Raw genomic sequence first — 25,404 nt, forward strand, 5'->3', positions numbered from 1 at the left:
TGGCACACATGCTAACCACTCTGGCAGACAGGGCCACCTCCACTGTAAGGTGATGGGGAGGGGCTGTGCTTGCTCCTGCCTGAGGGGGGAGGCACTGGGGGGCTGGGGAGGCACTGGGGGGCTGGGGAGGCACTGGAGGGTTGAGGGAGGGGACACAGGGCTGGGGAGGCGCTGGGGGACTAGGGGAGGCACTGGAGGGTTGAGGGAGGCGCTAGGAGACTGAGGGAGATGCTGGGGGGCTGGGGGAGATGCTGGGGGGCTGGGGAGGCACTGGGGGGCTGGGGAGGCACTGGGGGCTGGGGGAGGCGCTGGAGGGTTGAGGGAGGGGACACAGGGCTGGGGAGGCGCTGGGGGGGCTAGGGGAGGCACTGGGGGGCTAGGGGAGGCACTGGGGGGCTAGGGGAGGCACTGGGGGGCTGGGGAGGCGCTGGAGGGTTGAGGGAGAGGACACTGGGGGCTGGGGAGGCACTGGAGGACTAGGGGAGGCACTGGAGGGTTGAGGGAGGGGACACAGGGCTGGGGAGGCGCTGGGGGGCTAGGGGAGGCACTGGGGGGCTAGGGGAGGCACTGGGGGGCTAGGGGAGGCACTGGGGGGCTAGGGGAGGCACTGGGGGGCTAGGGGAGGCGCTGGGGGGCTGGGGAGGCACTGGGAGGCTGGGGGAGATGCTGGGGGGCTGGGGGAGGGGACACTGGGGGCTGGGGAGGCACTGGGGGGCTGGGGGAGGCACTGGGGGGCTAGGGGAGGCGCTGGGGGGCTAGGGGAGGCGCTGGGGGGCTGGGGAGGCACTGGGAGGCTGGGGGAGGCACTGGAGGGTTGAGGGAGGGGACACAGGGCTGGGGAGGCACTGGGGGGCTGGGGGAGGCACTGGGGGGCTAGGGGAGGCACTGGGGGGCTAGGGGAGGCACTGGGGGGCTAGGGGAGGCACTGGGGGGCTAGGGGAGGCGCTGGGGGGCTGGGGAGGCACTGGGAGGCTGGGGGAGGTGCTGGAGGGTTGAGGGAGGGGACACTGGGGGCTGGGGAGGCGCTGGGGGGCTGGGGGAGGCACTGGGGGGCTAGGGGAGGCACTGGGGGGCTAGGGGAGGCACTGGGGGGCTAGGGGAGGCGCTGGGGGGCTGGGGAGGCACTGGGAGGCTGGGGGAGGTGCTGGAGGGTTGAGGGAGGGGACACTGGGGGCTGGGGAGGCACTGGGGGGCTGGGGGAGGTGCTGGAGGGTTGAGGGAGGGGACACTGGGGGCTGGGGAGACACTGGGGGCTAGGGGAGGCACTGGGGGGCTAGGGGAGGCGCTGGGGTGCTGGGGGAGGTGCTGGGGGGCTGGGGGAGGCACTGGAGGACTGGGGAGGCACTGAGCTGGACTCTGCCTGTGGGGTGCCCTTCACAGAGGGCGGCCGGGCTCCGGCTGGCCAGAGTCCCCGAGCCAATTCTTGTCACCCTGGACAGGAGGTAACAGAGCGAGTGGGCTGCTGAGGACACAGGCCGGCGTGGGGCCCATGCTGTACCCGTTGGGCTCCGACTGGGCGCACTGACCCCTCCAGATGGCCTAAACCTCCCAGGTGCCTTTCCCCTGGGGGCCCTGGCACTCCAAGCTGGACAGGACCCCCTCAGCCAGGAATGGCGGGTGGGCAGCTGCGGAGCGCCTGGGTCAGGGAGAGGGAGGAGGGTTGGGCAGAGGTCTCAGGTCCCCAGAAAGGGCAGGCGGTGCAGACGGGAGGTCAGCAGGAGCGGCTACGCCCAGCTGAGGGGGGGACGCCTGTCCACAAGCCCGAGGATTTCACACCCACCCCGGCCGACCTCCGCTCGCTCTGCAGAGGAGACCCCTCGGGCACGGCGGGCGGGCGGGGTGCGGTGCGGTGGGAGCAGCTGCCGGGGCGGCTGGCGGGAGGCCAGGCCGGGCGGCGGGAGCTGCGGCGGGCGCAGGGCGGCGGGTCGGGCCGAGGCCCCGCTAAGTGGCTTACGCCGGCGGGGAGGCCGGCTGACAGGCGGGGAGATTCACAAAGACTCACTCTGTTCCCCGCAGGTCATGTGGAAAGCTCGGCCGCGACCCCTGTCTCTTCTCCTTTTTTATTTTTTGTAAGAAGAGATGTTTGTTCCTGAGCTGGGGGCGGGGGCTGCCACTTCGCCAGCTGTAACCACATCAGCTGCTGCCCGCACAATGGATGCTCCATACTCCCCGTGTGCTCCCCAGCCCAGCCCCCCTCAGCGCCGGCGCCCCACGCCGGGTCAGCTGCCCCCACCCAGGCTGCTTTCAGCTTCCTAAGGCTGCCAGGCCCCGGCGGCCCCTGGCCGGCAAGGGAGTGACCCTGGGCCATGGGGCCACTTTGGGAAAAGAAGGTTAAAAGGAGTATGTGAGCCAGACACAGCGGCTCACGCCTGTCATCCTAGCTACTCAGGAGGCTGAGATCTGAGGATCTCGGTTCAAAGCCAGCCTGGGCAGGAAATCCCGTAAGACTCTCATCTCCAATGAACCACCAAAAAACTGGAGTGACTCTGTGGCTCAAGTGGTAGAGCACTTGCCTTGAGCTGAAGGGCGCAGAGACAGCGCCCAGGTCCAGAGTCCAAGCCCCATGACCACCACCACCAACAACAAAAGGAATATGTGGCTGTATATACACACACACGTTTAGATTCTCAGCATCGCCTTTTTAAATTGTATTGCTATATAAAGGTGAATACAGAGTGGTTACTATTTCCTGAGTCAGCGCATGAGTGCATTCCTTTTTGGACATGTCACCCCTTCCACAGGAATGGATTTTTGAGGCACAGGGTGTGAACTCGGGGCCTCATGCGGGCTAGGCCGGAACTCTAAGACTTGACCAGCAAGCCCAGCTCTTCCGTGCTTTCTTTTTCGGATCATCTCTTGCTTTTGCCTGGGCCAACTAGGACATTAGTCCTCCTAGGCCTCCCAGTAGCTGGGATTACAGGTGTGAACAGCAAACCCGATTTATTGAGACGGGGCTCCACAAACTTTTTGCCCAGCCTGACCCTGAACAGTCGTCCTCTGGATCTCTGCCTCCTGAGTAGCCAGGATTGCAGGCATGAGCCACCCGACTTGGCTCTTAAATGAAATGTATTCTTAAACACTGGTTTCTTTTAAACTTGTCAACGTAGTGATAGGTTGTAGAAGGGATGAGGTTGATGGGGGCACTTTGTACACATGTGTGGAAATGTCACCATGAGCCTTCACCCCTTGTACAACTACAGCATAGCTGGCTTCGGAGTCCCATGCCACTACACGTGTGACCTGTCCTCAAACGGAGCCAGGCCCCCTGTACCAGCACGCACCACAGTGAGCCCTGGAGAAGCCCACGTCACCTAAAGTGCCTGCCACTTCCCTGGTCATTCCTTCCTGAGAGCCCAACAGAGCGCTTGTGATTGGTGCAAACACAATCCTTCATTTGCATGAGGGCCTGTGCCATGATTGGAGCAAACACAACCCTTCATTTGCATGAATGTCTCCACAATTGGTATAAACACCCTTGCTTACACAAGCAGGCCGTCTGGCTTAACTTTTTGAATCAGCCCGGAAACCCCCTCCCAAGGTTGCTGCTTAGAGACTTCCCCGGAACGAGCTGGTGACAAGAGGTGGGAGCAGCAGAGTGACAGCAGACATCAGCACAACAGAGGGAGGAAGGCAGAGAGGGCAGCGGGGCAGAGATGATGGGGAGTGGAGGAGACAGACAAGGACAGTGGAAGAAGGCAGAAGCCACGCGCGGGGAGCCGAGGCTGGGGAGACAGGCCGTGACCATCCCGGCAGCTGGATGAGCTCAGGGAGCCGCTGCCCGCCGCAGCGGGAGGCTGGGGAATGCCACAGCGGCTGAGTGCGGCGTGCTGGTGACTGAAGCCTAGCACCATCGGCCCCCAACCTCAGGGCCCAGAGCCACCAGTCAGCCACTCTGGCTGACCCTGAACTTGCAACCCTGAGTGCTGAGATCACACACGCGTAGGCCACTGCACCTGACGGCCATCAGGCCTTGGGGCCGTCCTGCGGGTGAACCAGCGCCCAGTGCTTACTAGGCACGTGCTCCTCCATGAACGCCGTGTCCGCATTTCCCTTCTGTAACACCTCCTGGTGCTTGTCCTGGCACGGGAGGCCTGAGCCCTGCAGAGCTGAGGATTGCTCCTGGTGGCAGGCCAGCCCACCTGGCACAGCTGACACCCCGAATCTGCACAGACCGTACCCCACTTTGCCCAAGTGCCAGCCATAAGCAGGAAGACAGAATGGCACAAGTCTTCCCCCCAGACACCAGCAGGCCCTCACCGCGCTCTGCCCAAACTAACATGCTTCTTCCCAGGACTCAGTTTCCCCTCACAGCCCCAAGCAGTCTGTCTCTAGGGCCCGTCGGGCCACATCTCAAGGCACTGGGCATCTGCAGCAGGAAGGACACAGAGGCGTGCCACATCCTGGGAGTCTCAGGAGGCCATGGAGACACAGAGCACTGCCCTCTGGCTGTGTCCACCATGCCCTTTTGTGGAAAGCTTCGGGAACTTTCTCCCGTCTCCCTAGTACCGTGTTGGTCCCATTCTCCTTGTATGGGTCATTGTCTCTGCCTGGGGACCCAGGCCCCACGGGTGGTGCCGATGCCCTCCACGTCAGCACCTCCCACTAGCCTCACAGCCAGCCTACTGCACACGCTGCTCCACTCACGCTTATCCGCCAGGAACCCCAGGCAGGGGCAGGTTAGAACCATCTTCCCCAGATGCCTGGGGGCGGGGAAGGGCACCAGGGTGCGAACAAGGAAGTGTAGACCCAGTGTGTGTAGGACTGGGCTCGCTCTTGAGACCTCAGTGTCCAAGGCTGTAAAATGGGAGGGACGGCACCCAGTGAGTCTAGGTAGAACCCCTGACACACAGCCAGAGGCCAACGGACCTCCACCACCACCATGTCCCGGTGCCCATGCGGGAGATGTCCCAGCGCCCTCTGGTGGCAGGGAGGGCTTCCTGCAGGGCCACAGACTGACGGACAGGTAAGGAGTGACCCCGGCTCAGACGGGAGTGACCGCAGGACTGGCTTCCATTTGGGGGTGTATGGGGACACTCGGCAGTCGAGGGGAGGACCCCAAAGCCAGGCTGTTCAGAGATGCGCTCAGCCAGTGACCAGGAACAGGGCAAAGGGCGGCTGGCACTCAGGACTTGACCACTCACCACCTGCCCTGATGCCAGGCTGTGCCGGGGTGAGACAGAGGCTGCTGCATCCCCCCAAAGCCTTTCTCCCTTAGAGTGCTGCATCCAAGCCGTCCTCAGCCCCGGTCTCCTGTGAGGAACCCAGGACAGGCCCGTGTGGTAGCGGTGAGGGGCTGGTACCACACACCATCTTATGCACGTGGTTTACCAGCCGGACTCACAATGGGGGAATCCGAGGCCCCAGGGGTCTCAGTGCGGGGGACCCCGAGCCTTCTCGGGGAGCACCTGCGGGACCCTGCTTGACCCCAACACCTGTGACTGCATGGGGCAAGGCCCCACTCTGGAGCTCAGGCGCCCACGCGCACGGAGCCTCCTACCCCGCCTGGAGGCAGGAATGACAGGCAGCCCCGACCTGGGGGGCAGACAGTCGCTTCATTAAGCCGCTGATGACTCGGGCCATTCATAACAGCCGTGTTGGGGCGCTCACGGCGTTCAGGCCGAGCAGCCCCTCGGTTTCAATTACCAGGGGTGCTTATTGTCTGGACCAGGAGGCCAGCCCCGTGAGCCAGGTTCCCACCCAGCCCCATGGCAGTGGTGCGTGGGTATTAGACGCTGCAGAAAGGAAGGCCCGTCCCGCACCTGGGCCTGGGCCTGGGCCTGCGCCTGTGCCCGCGGCCGGACGGCAGCACCAGGGGCTTGGGGGTCGGGGCTTGGCCACGGCTGCCCAGAAAACCAAGCAGACAGGAGCCTCTGGAGGGCCCTTGCGTAGCACAATGACAGCCTGCTGGATTGTGATGAGGTCGGCCCTGAGCAGGTGGGATAAATCGTGGCTGGCCTCTGTCAGGACGCGGCTGAGTCAGAGCAGATTAAATTAATAATGATTAATTGGGACTCTTGAAAGCTGAACTGCTGGGCCAGGATTAGAGTGTGCATTCGAGTGCTCTCTCTCTCTTATTTCCTCTCTTCCTTCCTGGCTGTGCCTCCTCCCCCAGGTGACATTCGAGGACGGGAAATTGCAAGTGTATGATTTGCGCTCTGGGGCGGCCGTCAGCACTGGCCCCGAGGGCCTCCTGGCAGCGGGGCGGGCGCGGCGGGCATGGTGGGGCGTGGCGGGCATGGTGGGGCGCGGCGGGCATGGTGGGGCGTGGCGGGCATGGTGGGGTGTGGCAGGCGTGGTGGGCAGGGCACAGTGGGGCGGGCAGCGCACTCCGTTCCAGGGAGGTGGGTTGAGGCATCTGTGTGTGGCTGATCTCCACAGGGCTTGGCTCTCAAAGCCTAGTGCCAACACAAGTGGGCACCAGGCCCTGGGCCTCCTGACCCAACAGCAGGAGGTGCCAGGCGGGCCTCCTCCCGCCCGGGACCAGGGGCTGCGCTGGGGGGAGGGGCAGGACGGCCGCACCCATCTTCAGGACACAGAGGAGGCACCGATGTCCACAGAGCCGGCCGTGGGTCAGCTGGGGTGGGCGTGGGCCCCACGGAGCCACCGCCAGGACAGAGGACCAGGTTTGCGCCATGGCTTTGGGGGGGGTGGGAAGGGGGGGACGCCAGCCCTCCTCCCCTCAGGGAGCTAAGGAGATATCAGGAGCCAGCTTTCTGGACACTGTCCTGATCCCCAGCTTGGGCCTCCAGAGGCAGTGGCCGGGGCTCTGAGCCCGCGACGGCTGGTGGAACACACCAGAGGGTCTGCACCATAAACATCTGTGCCCGGCTTAGCAGTCACCCTGAAGCCCAGCACCAAGGCACCATGTGAAGGGAAGGGGGAGGGCCCCGCCCGACCCTGGGGGTTCAGGAAGGTTCTGGGCCACTCCAGAGCCCAGGGCCGGTGGGGAGCAGCGGGGGAAGGGCCCCGGGACCCCAAGACCCTCTGTTCCCGCGACACTCGGAGGCCACACTTGGGACCTGGGTTCGAGTCCGCTGTCTAGCTGCACCTTCGCCCATCTCTCTGCCTCCGGCCTGCTGCACCCCAAATTCACACAGTGTGGACACGCACGGCTGGCGTGCCCACTGGCCACACACGGGTGCCAGGCCTGCTGCTAACTCTGGGATTCCCATCTCCTCAGGGATACTGGGGGCAGGGACAGGAGGCCATGGGGATATGGGGGCTGGCACTCAGATGGGTAGACAGGAACGCCACGTGTCTGTCCACACCACAGACATCCTCACACGGAGAAGATGCCAGGGCAGGTTCAGCGAACCTGTGCAAGGTCTGCCCTGGGCCATGCAGGCCCAGAGCACGCAGCCCTGCCACTGGGCTAAGTTACCGCCCGGTATCTGTTGCCTAGGTAACTGGCACACCTGGAAGTGGTCACCTGCCCCTCCTCTAGGTCACATCCTGGGCCACCTCTGGTCACAGTCTCCCATCTGACCACAGGCAGGTCCCAGGCCCCAAGGTCACCTGTGGATCCAGTGTGGCCACGCCTTTCCCCACCTGGCCACACCTCTTCCTGTCCCTGGCCTACACCAGTCCTGGCCCAGGGGTGGGTCGCCCCTTTTTGGCCATGCTTCTCCACCATGCATGGCTGAGGGGGGGGGGGCGGGCAGCAGTTTGGTAAATAAACTTTTCCTGCCTGAATACCGTGCGGTGTTCTCTTCATCGGCTGCCTAATGAAACCTACCCACTTAATACACCTTACAATGTGCTCGGTGGGAAAAGCCAGACACGGAAGCAGACAGCCGTGTCCAGAAGACGCCATTTTCTTTGTGTTGAGTCAAGGTCTTGCTATGCACCCAGACTGGCCCCCAGCTCGTGAAACTCCTCCCTGAGCAAACCCCGTGCTGGGATTACAGGCATGCACTGCTACTCCAGGCTTCAAAAAGGTAGATTGTTTTTCATTCTACTGAGCTGCACGCTTAACATTGCCAGGTGCAGTGGTACACGCCTGTAATCCCAGTACTCAAAAGGCTGAGGCAGGAGGATTGAAAGTTCTAGGCCAGCCTGGGCTATATGTCCTATTTCAAACAACACACACACACACACACACACACACACACACACACACACACACACAACCAACCTCTCAAAGAAAGAGAAGACGAAGAACAGAAAAGTAAGATTAAAAGGTTAAGTTTTGTGATATACTTGTATCCATATTCACGTTGTAGGCCTGGGCTTGAGGCTGTTTAATCTGGCAGGGAAGAGGGAAGCCAGAGGCCTCTGACGTTACGAGTCCCCCTCAGGTCCCACAGCAAGAGCAGGCCCGCCGGGGCACCAGGGCAGAGCCCCTGGGGTCCACGCGCCGGCTGCCCCTGAGGTGGCCAGGCGGAGATGGGAGAAGGCAGCCGGACCCGGGAGGCTGGACCTGTCCGGGTCCCGCCCCCAGCCAGCCTGCTGTCCACTCACAGGGCCCGGTATCCGACCCCTTCCCCGCCATTCAGGATCCACTAGCCACGCAGGTCGGGCCGGCCCCGGAGACCCAAGCCTGCCACGGCAGCCACAGGCATCTTCCTCACCGACCTCCACCCTCCCGTGGGGCACAGCGCCCTCGCCCCCAGAGCTGCTGCGGGGAGGCCAGGCCGCCAGGCCCCCGGGGCTGGACGGGAGCCACAGACAGCAGGTACCACACGGTGCTGCGCGAGCCAGGAGAGCACAAAGGTGCCCCCACCCCCGGGGCTCCCGACCAATCACGCGCCTGAGCCTCCTCACTGGACTCATCACGGAGAAGGGCTCCCCGGGGTGCGGGCAGGGGGTCCAGCCTGGGCCAGGCAGGGGACTGGCTGGAACCTTCCACAAGGTGCCCCCATGGGACACGGAGTGGGGTCCGATCATGCGTGTGAGCGTGACATGCACGTGTCTTACACGCAGGCCTTAGAGCGAAAGGCACAGCTGAGGGGAGAACAAAAGTGTCAGGACGGGGGACTGAGGGAGCGCAGGCACAAAGGCCCTGGGGCAGGTCCGTGGCGGCTCATCTGCTCAAGGAACAACCCACTGGGGTGGCAGGGGCGCGCGAGGGGAGGAGACACGGCCAGAGGCGTGGGGTCCTCGAGGTTCTGAGTGAGTGTCACTCACTTTTGAGGCTTTCCAAGAAGCCCCATGATCCTCTGGGGCGGGTGGCTCAGGCCCAGGCAGGCAGCAGGCAGCCCCTGGAGGCCAGGCCACCGCGTCTCGCCAAGCGTGGCATGTGTGGCACCATTTCCGGGAGCCAAGGCTGACACGGCCATCTGTCTCCAACAGACCCAGAGCGCCCCTCCAGCTGGCCCCTCGCTCGCTGCCAGCTCGGTCCCCCAACCCCAGGACGCGAGCAGGAGAGAGACAGGCAGCCGAGTGCCAGCCGCAGCGCGGAGCAGACCCTGCCCAGGCCGCCGGGAGCCCCCCCACCGCCCCTTCCCAGGGTCCCCCTTGGACTCCGGCCGAAACACAAACCCTGCCTTTACCCTCCCAGAGCAGATGTACACGCCCAACTCTTCCATCTTGCAAAAAGAAAAGCAGCCAGCTCGCCCCAGGGCTGTTGGGCGGATGGACAGGTGGACGTGCGGCCCAGCGCTGCCGGTGATGATCGGAGCCTGGTCCCAGGTCCCGGCCCTGCACCCGGCCGCTCTCAGATCGAGGACAGGCAGCCGCGACTGCTCTTCGGACCCGAGGCCTAGGTCAGCCATCCTGGTGGCGCCCTTCACTCCCAGGAGCTGAAAACCGTCCCCAGCCAGCCCGTGGAGAGCACACGGCATGCCAAGGCCTCGCACAGGGCCACACACACCGGAGCACAGGGGCCTTGGCATGGGCTCACGGTGGTGGGTTTCGCCCATGGGCAAGGTATCTGTTAGGCGGGGGGGGGACCCCGGGGGGGACCCTGACCCGCTGCCCCATGGCTCCTGTGCCCCAGAGCTGGGCCCGCTCTCCCCACACAGCCTCCTGTCAGGGGGCCGTGGCCTTGTGATGATGGCGTTAATCCTGGTGTTTGTGGTGCCTATCGGGTCCAAAGCAACCATTTCCCCTTCAGATTGCTTCCTGGGAACGGAACCCAGAAGAGTCTCCCACGCGCTCAGGTAAACCACTTGAACTACACCCCTGCCGTGCCTTCAGCATTAAAGATCCGGGCTCCACGGAAGTGGCGCTGTGGCTCAAGTGGTAGAGCGCTAGCCTTGAGCTGAAGAGCTGAGGGACAGCGCCCAGGCCCAGAGTTCAGGCCCCATGACTGGACCCCCCCCAAAAAAAAAAGAAAAAGAAAAAAGGGCTCGAGGGTGAGGCTCAAGCGGTCGAGCGCCTGCTTAGCAAGCAAGCACGAGGCCTGAGTTCAAATCCTGCCATCGCCAAAAAGAAAATCAGTTCCTAAATGAGGGGCAGTGCTTCTTCCTCAACGCAGAGAGGAGCTTCGGCTCTGCCACGTGACAATTCTCACCTAAAACAATGACCAGGCTGTCGGCAGGGGAGGTTTTCTATTTCCTGTCTGTGAACTGCTCCTTCCTAATTCTGCCTGTTTTCACAAACCTGCCCTGGCACTCGGGAAAAGCAGCCGCAGCCGAGCCCTGGGCCTGGGGCCGTGTGTGCCCAGGCCCCGCCCGGTGGGCCGCAGCTGCGGGGCCGGGCCAGTCCTGCCCGGGGTGGTGGAGGGAGCCAGCACTTCCCACCGCCCCCCAGCCGCGGCCGGCCGAGGCCCCCCGCCGGGGGCCGCGCCTCGCAGCTCTGGCAGCCGGGCTGAGTATCTAGTTAGCGGCTTCTCCGCTCACGGCAGCGAGCGCGGCAGCCCCGCAAAGCCCTTAATTGTTGGACATGAAAAGCCGGGCTTTGTGCTGGAGCTCAGGTGTCGGCTCCCACCTGGCACGTGCCACGCTCTGCTGCGCAGATGTGAGCGGAGGCCGCGGCGCCCCGCCCGCGCGCTCGCCCGCCGTGCCCCGGCCGCCGCGCTCCCCGCCTTCTCTCTGTCGGATCCTTCTGTGCTGTCATGTTCTTTGTCTCCGCGCCGCACGCTGTGATTACACACCAAGAGACATCCCGCGGCGACAGCTACACGCCCCGCCGGGCCGCGCACTCTCAGTTCTCGCCTGCCGCCCGCCCGCCCGCCCGAGTGCGGTTCCCGGGCCGGCATCTGGAAGGGGCACAGCTGGCCTCTGCAGCCACAGCCTGGCACGCACTCCAGGACGGAGACAGGGAGTGGGCCGCCTCCTCCTCCTGCTCCTCCTCCCCCCTCCTCCTCCCCCTCCTCCTCCTCTTCCTCCTCCCCCTCCTCCCCCTCCTCTTCCCCCTCCTCCTCCCCCTCCTCCTCCTCCCCCTCCTCCTCCCCCTCCTCCTCCTCTTCCTCCTCCTCCTCCTCCTCCTCTTCTTCCTCCTCCTTCTCCCCCTCCTCCTTCTCCCCCTCCTCCCCCTCCTCCTCCTCCTCCTCTTCTTCCTCCTCCTTCTCCCCCTCCTCCTTCTCCCCCTCCTCCCCCTCCTCCTCCTCCTCCTCTTCCTCCTCCCCCTCCTCCTCCTCCTCCTCCTCCTCTTCCTCCTCCTCCTCCTCATCCTCCTCCTCCTCCTCTTCCTCCTCCCCCTCCTCCTCCTCCTCTTCTTCCTCCTCCTCCTCCTCCTCCCCCTTCTCCTCCTCCTCCTCCTCCTCCTCGTCCTCCTTCCCTTCTCCTCCTCCTCCTCCTCCTCCTCCTCCTCCTCTTCCTCCTCCTCCCCCTCCTCCTCCTCCTCTTAGAACAGAGACCACTCCCTTAGTCCCCATGGAGGCAGAGGCCTGCATGGCGAGTGGGCAAGATCAGGGTCTCTGGAGGCAGCCCCGTCTGCCTAGAACTCGCCTACTTTCCTGCCTTTGCCCCCAGCGCTGGGGTTACAGGCGTGACCCACCTCGGCCAGACCCCCTACTCCCGGGCAGACTATGCAGACCGAGCCCAGGACACGCGTGGTGTGACACCACCGGGGAACGCGGAGAGGCGCAGCCGTCACAGGAGGAGGGCCGCCTGGGCTGGGGTCCTGACTGTGGACCGGCTGCCGTCACCCCTCTGCCCGCCCAAGGCCACATCCAGCCGGGGCCTCGGAGCCCCCTGCCCCGGGTCCGATGCCCGGTGGCCAGGCTGCATTCCCTGGGAGGCAGAGGCCACCTCAGCTCTCGGGGTGCTGCTCTGGGCACCAGCCGACCCCCAGCAGCACAGAGACCCCCGGGGGCCGGAGCCCACTGCCGTGTGGCACAAGGACGCCCCCAGAGGCTGCAGGTGGAATGCCAGCTTCCCCCACCCCCACCCCCCACCCCAAGCCTGGAGAACCGGTTTCCAGGGCCAACCCACAGACGTTGGGGGTGATTAGAAATGCAACATGAGGTAATTAATGCAGCATTGAATGTGGCACTGAACCCAGAAACCAGACGTCACAGAAAACGGGATTTTTCTTTTGGTGGGGCTGAGATTTGAACGGAAGGCCCAGGCTGCCTCCTCGGGCAATCTACCACTTGAGCCAGGCCCCAGCCCTTGGTTGCTTGTGTTATTTTTCAGATAGATCTCACACTGTTTGACCAGGCCAGCCTCGGACAGTGATCCTCCTCATCCCTCCCATGGAGCTGGGAGCACAGGTGTAGGCTACCATTCCCAGCTGGCGTCTGGCTAACTTTTTCCCCTGTGTTGGCCTTAAACCATGATCCTCCAAAGTCTTTGCCTCCAAAGTAGCTAGGATTACAGGCATGAGCTACTGTGCTTAGCTGGTACAGGGAAAAAATAGATATCATGAGAAAAAAAATACAGAAGTGAAAACACATGACAAAAACTCTCCAAGGAAAATCCAGGAGACTCTGGGCTACCTCCAGCTGACAACCGAGTATTCCACACAGCGCCCAGCGCCCTTCCTCCTGGGCCGGAGGGGGGCGGGGAGAGAGGACAGGGGCAGGGGCGGTCTCCTCATGTTCAAAGCCACGCAGCTGCCCGGCCCCTCGCTGGCCTCGACAAAGCCGACACTGGACGCCTTGGACCTGTGGGACTACACGGGTTCCCAGAACATGGCAGAACCTGGAGCCGCGCTTTCAGCAGAAAGCAGACTTGGTGCACCAGGAGCGAGCAAAGCTCCGACTCCAGAGAAAACCTGAAATGCAGAGAGAAGTCGGACAGCCAGGGGGCGGCCATCCTGTCCACTGCAGGCCCAGGCCCTGTGGAGCAGGCGCCCTGCGTGGGGGAAGCAAGCACTGTGACCCTGGGGGTGGGGGGACAGGTGTGTCCCCAAGCCACACCCCTCCGTGGCCGTGGCTCACAGTCCTGGGCTGCTGACCCAGGGACAGGACAGCCAAGCCCTCCACGCCCGTTCCCACCCCACTGCCCCACGAGATCAGTCCACGAGGACCCTGAGCCCCGCGTCAGCCCCGCATCACCCCTGGTGACACAGAAGAAAATAACAGCAGTGGAATGGGGGGAGCGCAAGCTGGGCCGGCCTGAGCCGGATGTGGCCGCATCCCCGGCATGCACCACCTCCCTGGCGCAGCCCCCGCGGACCAGATCTGCGTCATAATTATCTCCTTTGGAGAGGTGCTGGGAGGGTTAATTAACTCGGGCGGCAGGCTGGGGTGTGGACTCAGAAGAACCACTCAGACACAGCCCAGCCAGTGGCCGCTGGGCGGGGTCACTGGCTCCCAGACCTGGGCTCAGGGCCGACCAGGACCAGGAGGGGCCTCCTTGCTCCTGGAGGACGAGGGCTGGGCACCCCAACCTTCCTAGAGAGACAAGGGACGGGGATTGGCCCCCTTCCCACCTGCTCACCCCCCGGGGAAGCTATGCCCAGGCCCCAAAGCTGAGCAGACTCCACCAAGAGGGCCTGGGGCTGACAGCCCAGCACCCAGTCTCTCGGTGCAGAGGTGTCAGCTGCAGCCCCTGGCAGAGACCCAGAGGAGACACAGGCCACCTCCAGAGAAGACCTAGCAGCCAAGGCCTGGGGTATGCTAGTGGGGAGGGCCTGGCTGAGCAGCGCAGCTTGGGGAGCAGGCTGGGCTGCCGGGAGGGAAGGGGAGGAGCAGAGGGGCAGGTGAGTGGCCAGCAAACCAGACATCCTTTGGGGGGGGCACTCTGCCTCAGTTTCCCCCTTCTCAGTCATGCAGTCCTAGAGATTAGCAAGAAACTTGGTGGATGGCGTCTAACAGAGAGGCATCAGAGACAGGCCGCTGGGTCCTCCCAGAAGGGGCCTCGCCATCCGACCACTCTGGGCTTTGGTGCCCCCCACTGCAAAGTGGGAAAGCAGAGGACCTACGAGTCAGGACCCCAGGGCCCTTGTCTCTGGCCTGGCTGTACCCAGATGGGTGGCGGGGGAGGGGCGCACATGACCCTGAGGCCCAGGGACGCAGGCGTGTGCCCTCTGCCTCTGCCCAGGACCCACCGCGCCCAAGCAGAACTCAATCAGGCCTGACAGGCCGCGGCCTCTGCCTCTAGGGTGGCATCGTCTCGGGCCCAGGGCGCCACCTGCTGGGGGCACAGGGCTCCGCACCGCTTCAGCCTAGCCCGGCTCACTCCGGGGTCTGGGGTCTGGGATCTGGGCCGCACCTTGTCCTACCCCTATTCAGCCCCCACACTCTGACTGGCCCCCCGCTTCCATGAACCACATGGCCCCAGACGCCGTGCGGGGGACAAGGGGTGTGGAGTAGACATTCACCAGCATCCGGATGGCAGCGTCCAGACACACCAAGCAGAAAGCCAGGACTCCCCCTGCCCGGCAGCCATGTCCGCTGCGAGCCTTCCGCCAGAGGAAGGAGTGCTGCGCTGGCAGTGCTGGGGCTGGGGCTGGGGGCGGGGCTGGGGGCGGGGCCCACCTCTGCGGGGGGGGGGGGGGGGGCTCTGCCTGGGCGGGGCCTCTGCCTGGGCGGGGCCTCTGCCTGGGCGGGGCCTCTGCCTGGGGGGGCTCTGCCTGGGCGGGGCCTCTGCCTGGGGGGGGGGCCTCTGCGGGGGGGGGGGGGCTCTGCCTGGGCGGGGCCTCTGCCTGGGCGGGGCCTCTGCCTGGGGGGGCTCTGCCTGGGCGGGGCCTCTGCCTGGGCGGGGCCTCTGCCTGGGGGGGCTCTGCCTGGGCGGGGCCTCTGCCTGGGCGGGGCCTCTGCCTGGGGGGGCTCTGCCTGGGCGGGGCCTCTGCCTGGGGGGGGGCCTCTGCGGGGGGGGGGGGGGGGGGGGGGCTCTGCCTGGGCGGGGCCTCTGCCTGGGCGGGGCCTCTGCCTGGGGGGGCTCTGCCTGGGCGGGGCCTCTGCCTGGGCGGGGCCTCTGCCTGGGGGGGCTCTGCCTGGGCGGGGCCTCTGCCTGGGCGGGGCCTCTGCGGGGGGGGGGCTCTGCCTGGGGGGGGCCTCTGCGGGGGGGGGGCTCTGCCTGGGCGGGGCCTCTGCCTGGGGGGGGCCTCTGCGGGGGGGGGGCTCTGCCTGGGCGGGGCCTCTGCCTGGGCGGGGCCTCTGCCTGGGGGGGCTCTGCCTGGGCGGGGCCTCTGCCTGGGCGGGGCCTCTGCCTGGGGGGGGCCTCTGCGGGGGGGGGGCTCTGCCTGGGGGGGCCTCTGCGGGGGGCCTCTGCGGGGGGGGGCCTCTGCGGGGGGGGGGGCGCCTCATGCTGAGCCGCGCCGCCCTGTCACCTGCCCCCCACGCCTGACCACCTCCCCGCAGGCTCACCATGGTGCCTTGAGGCTGCCGACAGGAAGCTACAGAAAATGCCCTGCGTCCCTCCAAGCACAGAGGCAGCAAACACGGGCCCTCAGGGGGCAGGGAACTGGGAAGCAGCTGGGCACGGCCTGGCCAACTCCTTGGGCCCCATTAGCAGGGCAGACACCCCGCTGCCCACTCACAAGAGAGGCCGGACACCAGGGCCCGCAGGCCCGCCTGGCAGGGAGAGATGCTGGGTACCGAGCCGCGGACCCAGGGCTTAGAGGCCCCGGCAGAAACCCCAGTCCCTGCAGGCTCTCCCTTGGTGTGTGCCAGCCCCCGGCCCCCTCCTCTGCTGCCGTCTCTGCCAGCCACGCCCGGCCGCCCGTTACCGGCGGAGCCACACGGCACCGCGGCGCGTCTGGTGTGTGCCCCTCGCCACGCCTGCCTCTCCTCCCACGGCTGGGTGCAGCCGTCTCCGTCACCCACCTCTGACCACGGCTACTGGTGCTGCCCAGTCATTTGACATGAAGGAGGCCCCTGGGGGCTATTCCCGCCAGACAGCTGCCCCCCCCCCCGGGTGGACGCTGGGCTGGTCTTCGATGGCTTGACATGTCCCCTTCCGACCTCGGCCCCCTCCCGTCCCGAGATGAGGCCGGGCAGCTGGCCTGGGGCCCAGCACTGAGAGGGGACCTGGCCGGCGCAGGCTGGACCCCAGGCGCCAGGCCCCTCATCCACCCGTGGCCCCCATGCCCAGCTGCTCCCCACTGTGGCTTTTGCTTGGGAAAAAGTAGGGCTCATGGCGAGGGTACCCCAGTGCCAGCTCCCCTCCTACGCTCGGCCCAGTGCCACGGGAGGCCATCTGTGCCCAGCTCCTGCCTGGCAGGCCGGCTGGAGTCCACCCACAGTGACTCCTCTGGCGGGCGAAGCTGGGACGCAGTGGGTCCCCCGGGCGGGCCTGGCGGGGGACAGCAGGGGGACAGCAGGGGTGGGAACGGTGGACAAGCTCACCGGAGCCAGACAGACAAACTGCCAAGATTCACCCAAGAGATCAATCAGAGCAGCCTGCGAGGCGGGAAAGAGAGCTGCGAGCGGATTAAGCACGGGACAACCGGGCAGGGCGGGCACCGGGAGGCACAGCAGCTCACCCTGGAGGCCTGGAGGTCCCTCGCTCCTGTCGCCAAAGCTCGGAGAATCTAAGCCGGGAACTCCCCCCCCCCCCCCCCCCGGGCTGGCAGAGAGGACGTGGCAAAGCCAACACCAGAGTCACAGAACTGGGGGAGGGGGAGATGGGGCCTGTGTCCCCTGACACCTGCCCCAAGGTGGGCCTGATGGGGCCATGGGCGGGCGAGGCTGGGCCTGGGGACGCAGGGGTGTGCAGGGCTGGGTGGGTTGCAGGTCGGGGCCTGGGCTGCCGGTGCCAGCCCCTCCCAGACCTCGGCTGTGTGTCCCGAAGCAGCGCCGTCCTGGGGACACAGCGCCGTCCTGTCCCGTCCTGTCCTGTCTGAGGACGCAGTGTGCAGGGCTTGGCAGAAGCCCATCCAGAGACCAGGAGCCCCACGCTCTCAGAACTGCTGGGTGGCCCCCAAGAAACGAGGATCATCTCAACCAGAGAGTATCGGTCCCAGCGACCCAGAAACTGCCCCAGCCCCAGTCCCCAGTCCCCAGCACTGTTCTGCAGTGAGGTGGAGGCACAAGACTGTGAAAGGGACAGTCACGCATGGGTCAACTGCCCACGCGTGGCCGCCACCGGCTCCTGGCCTGGCCCAGCTCCGACTGACCTTGGCCACCCACACGTGGCCGCCACTGGCTCCTGGCCTGGCCCAGCTCTGTCTGACCTTGGCTGCTTGTTTTTTTTAAATGACATCATCAAACAAGAAGTGTGCTCACTCCCTGACCTGCGTAACTAGAACCTTCTGTGCACCACCTCGGTAACAATTTTAAGGGAAAAGATCACCCCCTGGCCTTTTCGGCTCACATCACAGGAGTCAAAGCTCTCCACCTGCAGCTCTGGGCGGTGAGGGAGAAGCCTGTCTTCTAGGCTTCTCTGCCAGGCTAGATTCAAATGGTGATCGGCACACCTCAGCATCCCGGGGAGCTGGGATCACAGGTGTGAGCACCAGGGCCCGGCTCCAGTCCGTTTGGCTGTAGCTATTTCTCGGCGGGATCTCACATGTGTGCCTGGACTGGTGACCCTCCTCTTTAGTCTGGCACGACAGGCACATGGGGACAGCAGGCTGGCCTCAAACTATGATCCTTGCAGAGTAGCTGGAATTACAGGCGTGAACCACAGCACAATCCGTGGAGAGGCTGCGTCACCCAGGGCTTTGCCATCACTGTCTCATCCTCCACTGTGGGAAGGGCTTAATGGTGCCCTCATTTCACCCTCCACACACCGGTCGTGTCTCCCCGGTTCCCAGGACCTCGGGGCGCATTCTGCACACATACACACACCCCACTGTGCCCCTGGGAAATGGCCTCATCGGCGGTGTGGTGAGCAGAGGTCCCAGGAGCAGGGGGAAGGAGGCCAGGCTGAGGAGAGGAGAGGTCCCTAGGGAGCCTGCATAGGTCCCAGGGGGGCGGGGGGGGAACGAGGCGGCCCATGGGGTGGGGCTGTACACACCCACTCCCACCCACATGGCGAGGGGCGCTTGCTCTGCAGTGCTCACCTCCCGGCCCCGCGGGCAGGGCCCTGGGCTGCACACAGCACTCAGAGATCTTTCCAGCACAGACCAACATCTCCCCCCACCCCCGCCCCCACACACACTGGCAGCGGCCTGAGATGAGATCAGCTACCCCCTCCTGCCCCTCGCTGGCAACGGGCCCCAGACGGGATCAGCGCCATGGAAAAACAAGGAACCTCCCGGCCCAAGCCAGGGCCTCCGCAGCCGGGCCGCCAGCCACCTCCTGTCCAGCCGGGAGGGACAGGTGGGCTGCCATGGGAGGCCCACAGGCCCACGCAGCAGCCAGCCTTTCCGGGGCGCATGGCAAGATCTGCAGTCCACTCCCACCCCAAAACGCCCATAGTGGCGTTCTGGGGTGCTGGCAGCCCAGCGTCGGGGGGGGGACACTGCGGCATGACAAAGCAGCCAGCCCAGCTCCACCCCCTGGCAAGACCCCCACGGCCTGCAAAGAAGCCCCCCACAGCCGAAGCCCCCCACGGCCGAAGCCCCCCACGGAGGGGCCCCCCACAGCCGAAGCCCCCCACGGCCGAAGCCCCCCACGGAGGGGCCCCCCACAGCCGAAGCCCCCCACGGCCAAAGCCCCCCACGGAGGGGCCCATGGTTGGGGGGGAGACCCACTACAGAGCCCCTGGAACAGTCCTTGCATCAGAGGTGGAACTGTGGAAGTCAGGGCTGGGGGCGTGGCTTGTGGCACAGTGTCAGCTTAGCAAGCAGGACCCTGGGTTCAAACCCCACTATGCCGCCCACCCCACCCCCCAAAACAATAACACGGATGTCTGAAACAAAGGGCAGGTCGCGGGGTGGGGGGCAGGGTAGTGTTCTCTTTACCCACTGACAGAGTAGAGTTCTGGGTTCTGGTCTCTGGGGCTGCTAGCCACAACACAGTGACACATGCTGGGAGGCCCGGGGGACCTCTGGGTGTCCCCAGGGACGGTGGACACCTGCTAGCACAGAAGGTGGAGCCCACGGCTGTCACCAGCTGGCAAGTGACGGACCCCACCAGGGGCTGTGTGCCAGGGCCTGGGTGCGAATCCCATCCACAAGTGACGGATCCCCCCAGAGGCCGGGCGCCAGGGCAGGCACGGGGCCTGGGTGCGAATCCTGTCTGCAAGTCCCCTGTCCTCGGAGGGCCAGTGTTCTGGCCTGCAAGATGGACTAGCTGTGTTGATCCAAAGCCCTCACAAGCACCCGAAGCAGCGCGGCCCTGTCCGTCCTTCCTGCCCTCCGGAGGCCGAGGACCACAAGCTTCGTCACAAAGCCCTGTCTTCAAAAACAAAGCAGGGAACACAGGCACTCCCCTGGCCCCTGAGAGGCCCGGGCCTCGGGCACACAGAGGGAGGGCGCTCAGGGGAGGGTCCTCTCCCCGTCCTGTGGGGTGGAGGCCGGGAAGAGGGGCTCAGGGAAGGGAGATGAAGCCCGTTCCCCGGGCATCCCAAGAGGCATAGGCCACAATTACAAGAATACCTAGTTAGGGTTTTCTTTGCGGGGGGGGGGGGGGGGGGAAGGGAGGAGCAGTACTGGGGTTTGAAGTCGGGACCCTGCCCTTCCTAAGCCAGCCTTCAGCCATTTGAGCCACACCCCAGCCAGAGTCCCTACGTAGGCGGGGCTGTCTGCAATGCCCCAACGCACACAGAATCACCCACCCGCGCAAAGCAACCCACGACACATGCACGCGAGCGCCATCGCCGCGCATACCCCCGCCCCGGCTGACAGCCTGCCGAGGTCTGATCGCTACACGTTAATTACACGGCCTCCCGCCCGTCCCCGCGCTCTGAAGCAGCCTCCTCTCCAACTCCAGGGGGTACCCGGGGAGCTGACACCTGTCAGCCAAAGGTGGCGGGGGGGGGGGGGGGGGGGGGGGGAGGGACTCCGCGTCACAGCAGCAGCAGCACCCCTACCGCCAGACTGCAGGTCCTGGGACACGCACTGGGGCAGCGGGGAGGCAGTGGCAGGAAGGTGGGGTGTGGGGGGTGAACGGGGGCGCCAGAGTCTCAGGGTCGCCCGCAGGGCAGCCAGCGCGGCTGCTCCGATAACCTTCAGCCCTGACCTCATTTCCCACCGAGGCTTCTGCAATTTCTTCCGATTTTCCACATAATTAGCTGAGCGGGAGATGCAGCCTCTCAGGCAGGAAGAACCCAGCTGCCCGCCTGGAGCTGGGGCCTGGGGCAGGGAGGCACCCTTGCAGGTCACCCCACGCAGCCCAGCCACTGGGGGACGAGAGAGGCAGGAGGCACCGGAGGAGTCCTAAGATCGGGGTTCAAATCTCCACTCCTGAGGCCAGGGAGTCCAGGCCGGGCCCCACAGTTGTGAGAGCACTCACGTGCAGAGGGTGGAGGGTGGAGGCAGGGAGGACCGAGGCATGGCTGACGGGGACGTGGCGGCTATGTCAAGCGTGGGCAGGGCGCGCAGGGCTCAGGGAATGTGTGCGGGAGCCCGCCGGGGAGTCTGCACCCTCCACGCCCTGCCTCAGTGCACCACGATGAGCGGTTCAGAGCCCTCTGCCGCCCCAGCGGCAGGAAGATGCCGCCCCCAACCCTGCGCGTGTGAGCCGCGTGCTCAAATGATCAGACAGCAGAAGGGCCTCATCACCTGGCAGTCCTCCTTGTAAGCAGACCGCAGGACCACGGAGGTGGAGATGGCTGGGGGGTGGGAGCTCACTCTCCACACACAGGAACTTGAGGGCTAATGCCCTGGCGATCTGCTGTTCCCAGCCACCAGAGAGCTGATGCCTTGGCATGGGGGTTGGGCCCCTTCCTTCCTTTCTTCCCTACCCCCAACCCCGTCTCTCTTTTGAACTCAGGGCCTCAGCACTTGCCGGCAGGTGCTCTACCACTTGAGCCATGCCTCCAGCCTTCCTTTGCTTTAGTTTATCAGCTAGGACTGTGCTAACTTTGTCTAGGCTGATCTTGAACCACGATCTGCCTGCCTCCACCTCCAGAGTAGCTGGGATTATAGGCGTGAGCCACTGTACCAGGCCCCATCTTGTCTGTTTCCTGGTGTCCAGGAGATGAGGTGAGGAGACATGTGTCTCCAGACGCGCAGGCTAGCCCGTCTAGCCCGCAGCAGCCCTCCCGTCTGCTCTCTAGAACCTGGAGGTGGACAGCCAATGTCGCGAGCTTCAGGGAGCAACCGGTTCATCAAGGAGAGGAGCCCCAGACCCCAGCTCCACAATTCAAATGGTAGCCAGTTTGGATGACGGAGGCCGGGCCCTCTGGTCTTGCCCTTGTCTCTGGCCTCCAGGGGCCCATGACATGGCTAACGGATGCTGAAGACCAGTGATTCAGGGTGGGAGGGGCGGGCGGGGGCTGCTTCCTGAGGCCTGGCCCACGGCTCCGTGGCCCGCTGTGTCTGCCACATCAGACGCCAGGGCAAAGACACACACTAATTAGCTGTCACAAGTGAGCCGCGCTCCAGCCCGGCCCCCTCCCCGCCAATCTCCCTCCGCATCGGCCTCCGCGGCTACGTGTCACCGCGTGATAAAAGGAAATGTGTTCAAAGAGGGGCCACTAACAAGAGCCAGGCACTGGCAGCAGCAGAGGGAGGCAGATTGCCCCTGACACTCGCCCGGGAACGGCGGATAAATTAAAACCATTAGAAAAATCATTTGTCACGGTGGGTTTTCAGGAAGAAGATTGTGGGGGAGCAGGCGTCCCCACCTCTGGGGCCTGGGGGCGCCCACTGGGAGAGGCCAGCATGCAACCAGGGAGGGGGCGGGGCGGCGGAGCCACGCTTGCTGTGGACGCGTCCCTCACCCCCGCCTGCAGCCCCCGACATGGGTGTGTGCATCTGTAAGATGGGGGCCGGCAGGACTCACAGTGAGGGGCCCACGGGGTGAACCCACGTCCCAGACCCGGCCGGCTGCCCGCATCCCACACCATGCCGTGACCTCTCCTCTGGGTGCCCAGCCGGGCCTTGCACTTCCCAATGCACCCAGGACCCGCCAAGCCCAGGCCCCCACGCGGGAACCGGGGCCACGGGTGGCGTGCCAGGCCCTGCTGTCCACACACCGGGCTCCCGCGGGGCCATGACCAGCGAGCACCCTGGGCAGACAGGCAGAAGCAGGCGGGGTGAGGAGGGAGAGGGTGGGTGAGGAGGGGAAGGGGAGGAGGGGAGGGCAGGCAAGGTGCAGTGGCCACCTGGGAACCCTGAGCCTCCGGGAGGCGGAGCCCGCCCCCCCCCCCCGCCACCACGGCTCTGACATCCTATCTGGGGGCTCACATGGCGAGAGCCCCAAACACGGCGGCTAAGTGGAGGCCTCCCCGGTGCCACGCAACGCTGTGCCGACCACGGGTCTCGCTGAGCGGCGGGGCCCTGGGGTCAGGTGGACAGCTGGGACACCGTTGCCGGCTGTTTGCAGGGCTTTGGCTGCCCGGTCCTGGGCTCCCGGTGGAGGGCTGCGGCGCGCAGTGGGGCGGCACAAGGACCACCGAGGGACCCTGGAGACGCAGGTGTGTGGGCACCCCCTCCCTGCTTGCGTTCTCAAGTCCCTGAGCCCTACCTCCCTCAGCAACGGCCCGGAACCCCCTGCCCATGCCTCAGCATCCTGGGGACCCCCCCACACCCACAGCCCTCTGGAAGTGGCTCTGTCCCGAGATGAAGAGTGGCGCCGTGGACTGGCGGAGGGATCCCACAGCAAGGGCACAGCGGCCAGCCGGCAGGCGGGGGCACCACCGCGGGCACGGGCTCCCTGGGGGGCTGGGGGCTGTTCTGGGGAGAGGCTCCCCTCCCGGGCCTCAAGGGGACTGTGGGAGCGTGGGATCTTCCTGGAGATTGCGTGCTGACCACTGGACCGTCCGTCCCCCAGGCAGCCTGGCCTGGCCAGCTGGGAAGCCTGGCGGCGGGCCCACCGGGGCTCCAGCTGTAGGCCGGGGCTGGGTTGGTGGGAACCTCACACGCACACACTCTGGCGGGGCCAGGAGCGGCCAGAGCCATGCGGGGCTGGGCAGGGGCACAACGGTGGCAAGGCTGGCACGCAGCAAGCCTCAGCTGCACACCACCGAATGAGCCGGTGCAGGGGCACGCCTACCTGCAGGGTCATCCTTCTAACTGTGGGTTCTTCCCTGCCCTCAAGCCCTGCCCCTGCCCTCCCCTCCCCCCCGCCCAGCACCCCTCTGCCCTGCAGCCCCAGGGCACAGCAAGGAAGTCAGTATCATTCTGGACAGAAGCACGGAGAGGTCAAAGCACCTGCCCAAGGTCACACAGGCTTGACAAGGCATACTGATCATCACGTCTTGTCTTACGGATGGGGAAACTGAGGCAGGGGCCCTGGCTCTGGGGACCGGGGCTCTTCAGGGTCCCCGGGGCAGCGTGAGGGGGCAGAAGCCTGTGGCAGGGCGGTGGCTGCGTGGGCCGGGACAGGCTGGCAGGAGGCGCCCACAGCCGGTGGGGCTGCTGCTCCTCCTCCCCTCCCTGCTCCTCACGCCGCCGCCGCCGCCGCCGCCGCCGCGGGAACCAGAAGCTGGCAGTGCCAACTGGTACACTGCCTCCCACTCCCTGCCCATCTGCTGCTGATGGCAGCCACGGGTCCCTGCTGGGAAGCGCCCACTGCCTCAGGGCAGGGCTGCGCCATCTGAGCGCGCGCACACACACACACACACACAGACACACACATGCGCACACACGCGCGCGCACACGCACACACACACGCACACGCATGCACACACACGCGCACACACGCACGCACACACACGCACGTGCGCGCACACACACACGCTCACACACGTGCGCACACACGCGCACACATACGTGCACACACACACACGCACACATACGCGCACACACACACACACACGCACACACACACACCTGGGCCAACACCAGGCGGGACAGAGCACAGGGAGGAGGCCATCACCGCCCTGGGTCTCAGCGAGCTCCCGGGGACACGGCTGGGGCTCTAGACTAGCCCCATGCCTGAGGCCTGGGACCCACCCCCCACCGGCCCTTCCTGTCAGCCCTGCTCTCTGCCCACAGGGTTGGCACCCGGGAGCCCCCCCCCCCCGTCTTTCCCCTTCCCACGGGTACCATCATGTCACCATCTGGAACGTGGCTGACTTGGATGGGAGGCAGCCACACGGGAGCATGTTCAGATGCGTCATCTTGAGCCATCCGGGGCCCAGGGCACGGAGGCCCCTGGGGCTTGGCCTCCCTCCCTCCCGGCCAGGGTGGCCCCCAGGGGGCTGCGGGCCACTGGCAGAACCCCAGCTTCACCATGCAGAGGCTGAGATGGCTCAGCCCACACGGCTGACACAGCAGCTGGAGCTGAGGGCTCAGGGCAGGGCCCAGGGGAGAGAGGCCGGCTGAGGCCGAGGAGGGACTCTGGGCACCGGGCATGCCCTCTTGTTGCCCTGGCCTCCACAAAAAGACTCTGGAACCAGCTCTACAGCTGTGTCACCAGGCCAGTTACCTGACTTCGCTCTGCTGCAGATACACCAAGGGTAAGACCCGGGCCCTCTCCTGGGGCAATCGCCAGGGAGGGATGGGCTCAGCCTGGGCAGGGACAGTCCTTGCGGGAGGCCAGCAGCCCACAGGGCCCAGCCGGCCCCTCCAAGGCCCAGTGGTCTGTGTTTGCTCCAGGTCTGCCCGTCCTGCAGCCTCAGCCTCGCTCTGCAGCTCTGCTGACCCCAGTACCCTGGCACCTCCTTCCTGGACCCAACTGCCCAGGGATGACGGGGTAGCCCAGCTCCCCAGGGGTGACGGGTTGACCCAGGTCCCCTTCCTGTGGCACACAGCCCAGCATCCATGCTCTGCCGTCCTCTGCTTCAGCTCCCTGAGCCCTGAGGACACAGCCCCGTCCCTCTGCACACACACACGGTACCCCAGAAAGGCAGGCTGAGAGGAGGAAGGTTCCAGTGAAGGCAGTGGAAGACGTGGCAGCCCCCCCCCCCCGCCCCCTAACTCAGCGTCTGCCCAGTCTGCAGGGGACAGTGCCATCTAGTGGTCAGTGGGCACATCCCTCGCCCTGAGAGACCCTGATGGGTAACGGCCTGGCCCAGGGACACAGGGCCAAGGGGGGGGCGGGGGTAAGGGGGGGAAACAGCATGGGCGCAGGGGTGGGGTGTGCGGGGGGCGCACAGCCTGCTCCTCTCTTCTGCCGGTTTGGGGCAGCCCACT

The 25,404-nt window shown here is 65.6% G+C and overlaps 1 protein-coding gene across 4 annotated transcripts in view; it reads right to left on the minus strand.

The window, feature by feature from the left end:
* The window catches only part of LOC138823523 (genetic suppressor element 1-like), a 225,934-nt gene that overhangs the window by 160,356 nt on the left and 40,174 nt on the right, over positions 1–25,404 (minus strand). The window lies entirely within an intron of this gene.

This window comes from Dipodomys merriami, unplaced genomic scaffold (assembly GCF_024711535.1).
Source record: "Dipodomys merriami isolate MVZ:Mamm:240054 unplaced genomic scaffold, mDipMer1.0.p SCAF_120, whole genome shotgun sequence".
Classification (NCBI taxonomy): domain Eukaryota; kingdom Metazoa; phylum Chordata; class Mammalia; order Rodentia; family Heteromyidae; genus Dipodomys; species Dipodomys merriami.